Source organism: Rhinichthys klamathensis, unplaced genomic scaffold (assembly GCF_029890125.1).
Source record: "Rhinichthys klamathensis goyatoka isolate OS25496 unplaced genomic scaffold, OSU_Roscu_1.1 h1tg000566l_1, whole genome shotgun sequence".
NCBI lineage: Eukaryota > Metazoa > Chordata > Actinopteri > Cypriniformes > Leuciscidae > Rhinichthys > Rhinichthys klamathensis.
In genome coordinates, this window is record NW_026607032.1 from 406855 (window position 1) to 419359 (window position 12505).

General features: G+C 37.0%; 1 protein-coding gene across 1 annotated transcript in view; it reads left to right on the forward strand.

The window, feature by feature from the left end:
• The first annotated feature begins 535 nt into the window (after positions 1 to 535).
• The window catches only part of brinp2 (bone morphogenetic protein/retinoic acid inducible neural-specific 2), a 146943-nt gene continuing 134973 nt past the window's right edge, over positions 536 to 12505 (forward strand). Inside the window, exon 1 of the mRNA XM_056239485.1 lies at positions 536 to 1251. The gene's annotated coding sequence lies outside the window, so the exon portion shown is untranslated. The remainder of the gene's footprint in view (positions 1252 to 12505) is intronic.

The window sequence follows — 12505 nt, forward strand, 5'->3', positions numbered from 1 at the left end:
CATAGCGTAAGCAGGCGTTACGCTTTTTTTTTCCGGCTAAGATCACAGGCTTCCCTTCAAGTGGCTTTGAATATTTCTTTCCTTTTTTTCCCAACTGCACTGACTTCAAACTGTTTCCACATCAGAATGAGATGTATGAGTTTTAGCATTTCCTTCAATACTCCCAAGATATCTGGCACTAACAGGGCACTAGGCTGACAAGAACTTACTTTTGGCTTTATTGTATGAAGAACAAGATACATCTCCCTTAAGAATCTGGAGACTTTGTCAGTATGAATTCAGTTTGCCAGGAGTCACAACTAATTTGTAGCAGACAAATTTGGCTAAAGCATTGGGAGAAAAGCATTTTCACTTTCATTAGCCACCCTGTCCCTCCAGGGCTCACAGAGCCCGGTCTACCCTCCCTCCCCTCAAACACTCTCTCTCTCTCTCTCCTTCCTTGTCACATCGCTGCCTGCTGCCGGCTCAGCCAATCAGAGTGAAATGGGTGGAGCCTCTGGTCTCAGTTGGACAGAGCTTGTTGAAAAGAAAGAGATGCTTTCCTGAAAGACTTGGAGTAGCTCTCCTCTGCGCGAAGCTCACCGTTTTGGGGCTTGGCAGTGAGTGATGACTACAGCACGAGCAGCTCAAGTCTAGCTTTAGCATTCTGGCACACACACACTGAAAAACACAGAGAGAGAGAGAGAGAGAGACAGTGGATGTCACAAATCAACCGTGGCAGGTACAGTTTTTCGCCTTGGAAGAAGCAGGATAATGCTAATGAGTTTAAAGAAGAGATCAGCTTCATATGGATTTATTTGTCTGATTGTAATCTGATGTGATCCTACTTGTTTTGGAAGATCACACATTGTTCAAGAAGATCTGAACTGCACCTATCCTGCTTGGACAAAAATCGATTTGCTGGGACTTTGCATTCTGAAAGAACTGATGTCAAAGTTTGTGCATCTTGTTTTTTATCTTTAATCGAGAAAAAGGAAAGAAAAACAACTAATGGCTATCAAACATTTTAATTGTACCCATTAAGAGCGCACTTAGGTAGCGCACTCACTTCGGAGCGTCAATACAATGCCTGGATTACCCTTTTGACTGCCTAGTGAACCCGTGTGAAATCACTGCGGAGGAGGTACGGCGGGGGGCCGAGCGGGTGGGAGCTGCATTCCTCCACTGGAATCCAACATCCTGACTGCCGATACAAGCCGATCGGATACAAACGCTATAGGGAAAGGAGTGAAACCACCCTTCACGGTCTGGGTGAGTACTCTGTCACAGTTCACTGGACACTCAATCTATATTGGTTTTAACCACTTCACTGAGCTCATCTTGTTGTGTTGGTATCAGCTCCTGACTTAAATGTTACAGCGTTTGTGGGGTCTTATATCTGTAGGGTATCTGTGCACACTCCTACATCTGATTAAGGAAAGCTGCAGTGTCAGTCAACTACGTCAGATTAACGTAAGCTGCAGGTAACTTAATTTTGGATCCCAAAAAAGGATACGGTTGGTTGCTCTAATTTAGATGTAAACAGTGGTTCTATTTGATTGACTTCATTTGGTTTTAATTATGTATTTCTAAATTCAGAGTATTTCGGAACACATTAAGTGTATAAGTGATAATGAGTTTATGTAATAAATATAGTAGTCATTTGCCTCCATCTCATTAAACTGGATTTGATTTCATCCCACAATGCTTTCTCAAACTAAATCTAGAGCTCGCCCCAAGAGTTTCAAGCTCCTTGCACAACGACAATAACCCAGAGGGGCGCTCTCAAAACAAGCAAGAAGTCCTTAACTCCATTTACAAACTTTCTCCTCACTCCGAAGCTTTTGAACATAATACAGAAAAAACACGAACAGCAGTGGAGAGCTAAAACAAAACAGCCCCACAGCTACAGTGACTCACGGGATGGCTTCCTCACAGTTTGGCTTGGACGTGTGCCTGGACACCACAAGAAACCCGGAGAAGGACTGCATTCCTTGATTTCTTAGACATGTGGTTCCTGTTTTTTGCACTAGTCTGGGGGGTAAAAGACGGACTGCATTGTCTTACATATGTACATTAATCCTCTTTTCTCACTCTGACAGTGGCAGCCCAGATACACGCTGACATTTCCACTGTCGAAGGAGAATATTTAATGCCCCTTTCTGTCAAAATATAAAGCAGCTTGCTTTTTAATCTGTTGCAGAAATATTTAAGCTGTCCGTGGATTCTCTGTATCTCTCTCTCTCTCTTCCCCTCAATCTTTCTCTCTCCCTCGCTTTCTCACCGTCTTAACAGTAGGTTTCAATACATTTCATTTTGGAAAAGCCGATTCATGGTGTGATTGTGTCGTGTCTACACAACAAACCCACCAGGTCATCTTTCTGTGGGAAGAATAGCATTTTAATCCACATTATTCAGCAGTGCCAGCAATCGTGACTTTGTATTTTGCGCTTACACCTACCCGATAGTCAATCATTGACCATTTCGTCATAGCAAGCAATCAGAAAACAATGGGCCACCTTCATTTAACAGAAAATAAACTCTTTGGAGACAAACATATAGGCTGACAGCGCTTATGCAGCACTTTTGATTCTTAACTTTACCTACAGAGGGAGCAGTTCTCTTAGCAAGCAACCTACAACCTCAGACGAACAGAATCGTATTCAGAACGGCCAAAACCATTGCAAAAAGAAGAGATGACCACTCGATTATCAGTTTACAATATTGATTTGTTATTTGAGAGGTCAATCCATTCTATCTAACATCCAAACATGATCAATTTCCACTGATACTGTCAAGGGAGATTTAATCCATGTAAGGTGAGCAGAAGATGCTGAATATTTCTGCATCTGTGACGTGCAGGCCCAAGTTATTGGGATGCAAGTCCATGACGTTTCCCCAGTGAACATCCTCTCCTGCTTACTAAGAAGCCCTCGGAGGTTTTTGAAGTGTTAAAGTGAAAGAACAACACAAAACTCCATTTCCAGTCCCGGAGGGGACGCTGATATGTGTGTGCATGTGGAGTGTCATTTGCTCTGTGAAGTTATAAAAGAAATATTGATCTGCCCAAGCAATATTCACCGTCTCAGAGGATAATGTAAAGTGGATTCAAAATATACTGTGTATGTTCACTGAAATGGAAATATAAAAATATAACAGTAGTCTGAGGCTCTCACTAAGATAAGACACTTCACAGAGTGCGAGATGAAATGTATATTGTAAAGAAAGGTACATTTTATATATTCATATGAAGAACATTTTATTATATAAGGTTTACGGCAGACTGAAATGAAATCGGCAAATAAAATTTCATAGTTTAGCTGTAAAGCAACTTGATATTTTTCAGTATGTGCCAGCTTTATAATACACTCCCTGTGCTTTTAACAAATACATTTTTTGTAAATAAAACTAATTTTATCCAACTGCTGTATTAGAGAAATCTAAAGGCCTTAGGTTGACTGCACACATATACACGCACACACACACACACACACAAGTGATGGGCAAATAGAGAACACTAAAGATTTATGTGAGCTGTACTGCAATTAGCAGATAATCTTTGGGAAATATTCTGGCTTTAAAAAATGTAAAATTCATACAAGTGCATAATGAAAATCAATTCTGATGTTTGGTTATCTTGCTCATCACTTCTGTTGCCATCAACTCAGCGTAATTTGCTTGGCTCATTAGCATGCATAATTACTTGCAAAATTGGAAATAACCAAGAAACACCCTAATAACTTTTATAGCCTGAGCTTCTTTGAACCAACTTGTGTGTGTCGTAGTGATTGCGAATGTCATTCAAAGTTCAGAATGCAGAACTGCGGGGTGGATGACATCGAGCTCATTTTCATGCAAAACTCAAATGAATCAATTGTAATGGGGGAAAAAAAAAGAATGATATGAAAATAAAAATCTATCATAATGCCTAAAAGCAAGATGAGCGGATATGAGAAAACCATAAAAATGCATGAATAATTAAATATAAAAATATGATGTATTCATAAAAAGATGAGACAGACAGACATATACGTAGATAGTGTTGTCTATAACTTTTATACTCCGTTTAGCATAACTAAAAGTTGGCTTCAGTAAAGTCTCATTAGTGTCCAGGATGAGTAAATTAAGTCTTTCATGTTGGTTATCATATGGTGTATTAAGTCACTCATTAGATAAGCTTCAGTAGTTTTCAAATCTAATTTCCAAGACGATCCCAGGTCTACTCCTTTAATGGAAGGGACATTTAATTTAAATGAATTGGGTAATTCCCCTGCCCAGACCAAACTAAAGGCACTATGATAAAAGAGCATACAGATAAGAAGCTGGGCTGCTTTGATATATGGATATGGAATATGGATTCTGATTTGCCTCCTTTAGATGAGTAACTCACAGTTATGTTAGAAACTTGAAATTCACAGTTGTGGTAGTAGTTTTTTTTTTTTTTGGACAGATGTGGGCTGATTCTTATCTTGACATTATTTGTAACGTAATTTTAATTAGTTTATTTATTATTATTAATAATACATTACAAACAAAAACAACAAGTCATATAGTTCCAGCAACAACATTAATTGTGTGCACTTAAAAAAAGGACTTTATCTAAATTGTCATAACGGGTTTGCTTTACCAAAAATGTGAACATTGCAGTTCTTATTAGATTTCATCCTGTTTGGATCTGTAGCGATTCACTACCTGTTAAGACATCCAAAGCATATCCGGTTATGTGGTATGCACAGCCACATTCCAAAGTTAATGGTGAATTTCACCATGACATGAGGCATCAAAATGGGAATACTCCCCGCCAGCTGGTCAAGGGGCCAAGGGGAAAATGATTTATTTGACAAAGATTTAAAGATCAAAGGCAATGACTAACCAGGAAGCACCAATCTCCTACTGCAGCTGATCACAGAAGGAGTCTCCACCAATCAGCCCTAGCAGCAGGACCACTTCTCTAAGTTTTAATTGGTTGCTGTGTACCGGCCGGCCTTCACAGACATCAAGCTGGACGACATTACATGTGGCGACAGGGTCAGCTATCGCGCTGCCTTTGCTGTTCACCCTGCAAAGAAACTCTGTGGTAGAGAGTAATGTGAAAACTGTCATGACTATTCATAACCTAATTTTTCAACACGGAAGTAAGCAAATTTCCTGTGAATGTACAAGACTTCAGATTAATTGCTTTAGGTAAATAACTAAGAATAACAAAGAGATGTAAACACTAAAACTATTTGCGCAACACAACGGTGTGTTTATGATTATGATCAAATAATATGATAACGAACGATTTACAAAATCAAGCAGCATAACATTCAGTTTTTGTACAAGTAAAAAGTATACAGTTTTTGTACCACTTCGGCTGACACCAGAAGCCTTACACCTATTACAATAAATAATGGCCTCGCCGGCTCGTGCATTAAAAATAAGGTGGAAAAAAAAGGCTGGACACCCTTTTGCTGTTGTGTGACTCAGCAAATTTGACCCATATGAAGCATAAATTCACTTCAACAAAACAAATCAAAAAAAAAAAAAACACACAAAAAAAGAAATTATTACTCATCATAATGCCCTAAAAGAAAGGTGAGAGGACCATTCTACATTGGACCATACAAAAATAAGTAATTACACACACACATACACACAAAAAAAACAATCAACAAGAGGAGTCTTAGCTACTGTGTTGCGTCTGGTATTTGAAACAGAACAATTATACTGCATTTGCTATAATTTGCTTTTCTTAAAACTAACTGGATATAAAACATGAAGGGTACTGCTGGAAATTGGCACTGCTTCCTACTCCGATACAAACCAAGGAGGTTATGATAGTCACTGAGATTATGTGATTTGACTCTTAAATTATTGTTGTGTCGCGGCCAAAAAACATGTCAGACTTCACGTTGCTTCTCGACCAATCATCGCTTTACGTCTTTAAAGACTTGCATGATGTCATCTAAAAAGTGGTACTAGCGACTGACTTACGGAAACAAGAGTGTAAACGAACAATGGTTGTACTAGCCTAATGCTAATTCCAGTACTCTCCGGCTTGCTGAAGCGCCGTCACTATAGTTTGCCAGCAGCATTTATCTTTTTTCACTCTACCGTGGTGTCATAAAGGCAGGAATTTTGTGGCTATAGCTCCACGAACCTTTCCTCCATTGCATAATTCCACCTAGCAGCACCAATACCATCGTCTCTCTGTCGTTTCGTCATGTTTAAAAGCTGTGTTAGAAAGAGCTTCTGTGCTCATGACACGATGTCGGTTTTCGTCCACTGTGACACACTAAACGAGATAAAACAATCAATTATTGCACCCATTGTCACTTCCGAATGACCACGGCACCCAACGTCAAATGGATCACGCCAAAATCAGGCTGATATCGTGTAGTCTGAACCTCAGAGGTTACACTCTGACTTAGTTTAGAATTGGGTGGCACCTGGACACGCACTTGCCTTACGGTCAAAAATGACCAATTCATTTGACGCCACAACATCAGCAGCACTGCAACCTCACAACCATTCATTACTGCTGAGCGTGGAAACCAGAGAACCTGTCTGGCTTAACTCTGCTGCGAGTGGAAGACGAGAGCAGAAGAGACAGAAGAAGCATTGTGTTACACACCACAAGCCTGTCATTGTCTGTACCCCAATCCCCTGGTCTCTAGGAGGCAAGATGGATGGTTACGGTTATGGCCAACTCTCCTGGCATTTCATTCAGGGCCCCCTGACCTTTCCTTGCAGCAATGTGATGCACGTAACCTATCGATCAACTCCTGACCAATGTCTCTCCGAGGACAAGTGCTGTACCAGTGTGCTATTTATGTTCAATCAAATCTGCAATATGGGGATCAATGTTAGATTCATGGCCAACCTTGGTTACGACAAATCCTTCAAGCTGTGTAAATATATGTGCTTTGAAATATAACGTTTAGTGGAGATTGATGCTTGAAGATTAGTAGAATTTGTAGAGATTGATCACTTCAGATAGACAATTTGTAATTCACACAGTGCTGAAAGACTCATTAGTGACCGACATACAGTTCATAACTGGCTGTACTTTGAGTTGTTTACTGCACCATTTCACAAATTCTTCAAGAATCAAACAGAAGAACAGAAAAACTCGTTTAGCTTTGTCCTCTGCTCACCTTTGAGTGTTTTTTTATCTCTTGTACACTGAACACAGACTAGCTACCTTGTTGCTGATTGGGCGCATAGGCTAAATTTCCCATTTTGTTTTGTGATTTTATATTTGAAAAGGGTAGACATGACAGCTACATTATAGTCCATTGTGTTCAATTTCTGTTAAATAACAAAGAGGAGAAGATGAAATGTCACAATATGCATATTTGGTACGACACATTTTACTTTGCCTCATTTATATTCATAGTTGCCTCAAGTGGCTTCTTTAAAAAAAACATTGATGAATTACCTTTTAATTAATATGTATGAACATGTTTGTAAAGGAAAAATATATATATCAGGTTTTATTTCACACCGGTATTAAGATCTAAATGTAACATTAGTTTGGGGCAATGTAGTTACTTGAATATAAACCCTCCTATGTTTTGCCCAAGTGATTTTTTAGCAAAAGCAAAATAAAATAAAATAAATAGCACATTGCACTTTTAGCATGCTAAAATGCTGCACCAGAAATTACCCATCCATATCTACATTTGGTCAATCTAATTTAGTCACACCTTTACACCGAAAATTCTGTCATTGTACTTGAAACTCTTTTCTTTCAACCTTTTTCTCGTGAAAGATTAGAGTATTTAAATTTTTTTTTTAAATAAGCTATTTTGAATACCATGAATGTGCACATTGATCACTGACTGCCAACTGCAGTAGTGATTTTGCTTGCTTTATACATATTATAAACAATATGTAGGTACACACACACACACACACGCACACGCACAGGCACACACACACACGCACACACACACAGGTGAAGACTGCCATTGGTCATTTAATATCTCAAAAATGCTGCAATTGTTGAATCCATATTCCTTCTACATGCATATTTCATTTAATCTGACACCACACGCTGTGCTGTAATCAATGAAGGTAATCCTTATTGACATCGAATTGAGTTTAGCACTGCTGTGCACCTCTACAATGACCTTTTGAAGGACTTAATGACACTAAGATGTTTCTTGTCACTGTGCTGGGGAAAAATATGAGAGACAGCATACAGTATTTGTACCTCCCATGATAACCACTTTCCATTTTCTTCCTTTACTTCACGGCTGTCTCTGACCCTCAATAATTCTTGGTGCAAACGTCTGAGTTCACTTTGTGCTTTTGAGATTGTCATCAGAATTTCCCTCTTAGTCTCAGCACTTATCATCTAACCAATGAGATTAGCAGCAGGCAGGTATGAAAATCCTTTACTGATTAATAGTCCTGACATCTGCCATCCCTCTTTCCATTAAATTCTGTAACTGTTGTTGACACCTCAGCCTCCACTTGACCACATTTGAAATCTGTATGAGGGCCCGACTATTAGAATATCCTTATCGGAACACTATCCAATTGCCTAGTTCCAGCTCTTCCATATGAGGTGTTTTCAATGATAAGCGTTACGTTCTTCTCCTTTTTTTTAAAAACACTCAGAAAGGATGCATTAAATTGATCAAAAGTGACAGTAAAGACTTTTACATGGTTACAAAATGTATATTTCAAATAATCAAGCTTAATCAAGATTTCCATAAAAAATAGAGCAACACAACTGTTTTTAACATTCATAAAAAGAAATGTTTCTTGAGCAGCGAATCTGCATATTAGAATGATTTCTGAAGGATCGTGTGACACTGAAGACTGGAGTAATGATGCTGAAAACACAGCTTTACCATCAAAGGAATAAATATTGTTTTAAAATATATTCAAATAGAAAACAGTTATTTTAAATGTTAATAATATTTCACAATATTACTGTTTTTACTGTATTTTTGATCAAATAAATGCAGCTCCGGTGAACATAAGAGACTTCTTTCAAAAACAAAGTGTGTTTGTGTGTTGGATTTATCCGTGTGCATGTCTAGGACTGCCAATGATAACAAGAGACAGAGACGAGAGAAATAGACCTCACAGACAGAAAAAAAAAAAGTGTCTGAGCAATTTGATTTTTAACATATAAGACTCGTGTCTTTACCCATATCTCATGCAGACAGTCACAGAGTAGTGAGAATTGACTCATCTTACAGAAGCCTGCCTTTTTCTTTTCTTTTTTTCATGTTTTATTTCATCTGTGGGGTTCAAAAGAATGTGCGCTGTCTTCATGTCTCCACCATTCTGCCAGTGCAGCGTTTGGGTAAATGACTCACAGTTCCTCTCCCACAATGCCTACAGGCGTAAATCAGCCTCAGTAGGATTAAGCTGAATGTGAGCAAGATTAAATGGCTCTTGCAACTGTCTTCCCATACATCTTATTGGAATTCACATGGCTCTCTGCATGGTCCAGACTTGACTCTGCTTTCACAGTCCAGGAGTTTTGCAAAAGGCTGCTGGCCGACTCTCTTATGTGGTAGGCTATGGGGGATAGCTCAAAATAAAGATCTAAAGTACAGTATATATACATGACTGACCACACAAAAGTTTGGACACAATTGAGTTTTGCATGATATTACAAAGCCAAAGAGCTGTCTTTTACTTAAATACTTTCAAATTAGCTTTGTAGACAAATAAAGATGTGCCTTAAGATGAATGTCTTTACAAAACTAGCATTTATTAATTAAAACAATTACATAAAAAAAACAAAAACAATAACATGTTAAATGACCAAGTGGGCAGGAAGTTAGAAGCAGCTAAAATCTAAACTAGCTTTGATTTGTTTAATGCTTTTTTAACTATTATTTTACAATTTTAAAAAAGAGTTGTAAGTTTCATACAGTGATTTAGATAGTAAATATATTATATTCATTAATTTATTTATGAATCATTATGTATTAACCTATAAATATTTTTTGTTTTTTTTATTTAATCTATACAGTACACATACATAAGGACTGAGAATAACAGCACTGTAAAAAAAAATCCCGTTGTTTTTAAATTAAGGAAAAAAACTGGCAGCTGTGGTTACCAAAACTTTACCATCAACAATACGGTATCAATGTTATTGGTTTTAAAGACTTAACTTAAAATTTACAGTAATATACCGTATTTCATTATCTGATATAACCTTAATTTACCAACCTATTGCAGTATTAATATCTGTTTTGTACCATTGTAATACACTGACAACCAACAACCATGACAGCAGTGATGAGAGTGACATGATAAATCAAAGCTCATTGCAAGTCTTCCACAAGAAAATTAATACTATTATATAGAAGCTGCACAGTGTTATTCGCACAGACATTAAACACCATCATGTGAAATTTTGAAAATGCAATAAACATTCATTTAACAACATTAAATGTAACATAAAACCCTAATGTACATAACTGATTAGAATAGAACTAAGAAAACTAAGAAGAAACATTTCAACAAAAATAAATCAAATGTGAAGTGTCACGCAGGGAATTGTGGGAATGTCAATTCACGGTTTTTCGCTGTAAATTATACAATGAGTTGTTCTTTTTCACTTTCAAAAACTGTAAATTTAACGGTATTTTACAGGAAAATTACATTAAATGTACTGTTAGATCTATCACAGTTATTTACCGTATATAGTAAGGAAACTTTCTGTTAACCAATTAACAGTTTTGCACTCTAGCATTTTTACTGTAGTCACTGTAGTCTTTTACCGTTAAAATCACGATAATTTTTTACAGTGAGGGTCTTTATTAAAATATATATACACAAAGAAGTAAAAAACTGAAATACAGCACTCAATCACCTTAACTACTACTAATAATAACACAGAAAAACATGACTTGAGTCATGAAAATCCCTGCAGCATAATAAAATGGTTCTCACACTCCAGTAATATTTCTGTGAATTGAATTAATCTGGCACTTGTTCATAGTTTTTGTATTATGTCTGAATATATTCAGTTGAATTTTGCCCATACAAATTGCCTTATCTGACCGTGTTTATGTCCAAACTCAATGCCTATGGTCTTATTATTATTTATAAAGATTGTAAAACGTCAGAGATGACAGGTTTATGATATACAACTTTGTAAACAGTATACAAAATGTATTAACAATATGTTAAATGTCACCAAAATACACATGAGAAAAAGAGTTCCTCATAGTATTTTTTATTGTTTTTTTAATTATGATTTATTTATTTATTTTAAATTTGAAAAGAAATAATCTGGATTGAATTGACAGATGGGGAAAACTCGCTTCTAAAAAAAAAAAAAAAAAAAAAACGCTTAGATTTCTGAAAAAATACAATCCTTTTTTAACCTTTTGGCTTCCCGTACATTCAGTTGTGCTTCTTGCTCGTAGTCTACTCTATGGTATTGATTTATATTTTGTGCTGCTATTTGGACTTCTTTGTAATCGAATAAGATTTGTATCTTGAGGTTTGTTTGGTGTTTTGTATGTTTCTTTAAGCAATAAAAAAAAAAAAAAAAAAAACTCTATGGTATTCAGTTCTGATGGTACGTATGGTAACTGGGCACCTACGCATGATTTGTAGTATGATTCGGTCGCGTGCAGCGCTGCAGCCACGTAAACAGAGTTTGCCCTTCCCCTACTGACTTTCACTTCCGGTGCCCGAATGGAAGTGAATGAGGCTTTGCGACTCTTTTTTATCTAGGCCTACGTGAAAATCTGCATCCATTGTACGATTTTTTTTTTTCTCGGAAGGGCAACGTGAGTCGAGAAGGGCATATGGGCAGTTGCCCGGGCAACCTGAGCAACCCCCATGTGCACGTCCCTGATTAGAATACAAAATATGTTCAAATGTAATATATTTTATGGTAAAGCTGAATTTTAAGCAGCTATACTCCAGTCTTCAGTCTCATTGTGATGATTTGCTTCTAAAAAAAACATTTCTTGTTATTATCAATATTGAAAACAGCTGTAAATAGATATATGACAATTGTATGGTCAGAGGTTAAAGTGTGTTAAAATAAATGTTGAACAAATCTTGAATACCATTTTCGTTTATAATGGGTTTTCAAATTTGATTGCAAATCTTAGTTCAATAAAATGCTGTAGCTCATAGTTTAAACAGAAATGCGCTGTGGTATATCTTGAGAATAAGCTTCTAAATACATCTTTCCAGAATTCTTTTTTTTTTTCTTCAGGAAAATGAAATCAGACTGTATCTCCCTACTTACAATAAAAGTGCATTTATTCCAAAGACTGCTCAGAACATTACAAGATGTACTCAGTATCCGCATGCAGTGAAGTTGAATGACAACGCAGTACGAAACTTTAAAGACAGTCTTTGGAAAGGTCATGGCATTATGTGAGATAAGCAAAGAGAAAGGTCAGAGAGAGTCTACATTTTCTTTCAGATCATACTGAGAATACTTATGACATAGCTTTTTTGTATATATTTCTCTGTGTGAGTGTGAGAGAGAGCATGACGGAGAGAAGCCAAAACAGTGATTGCTATGAACAAAGTATGC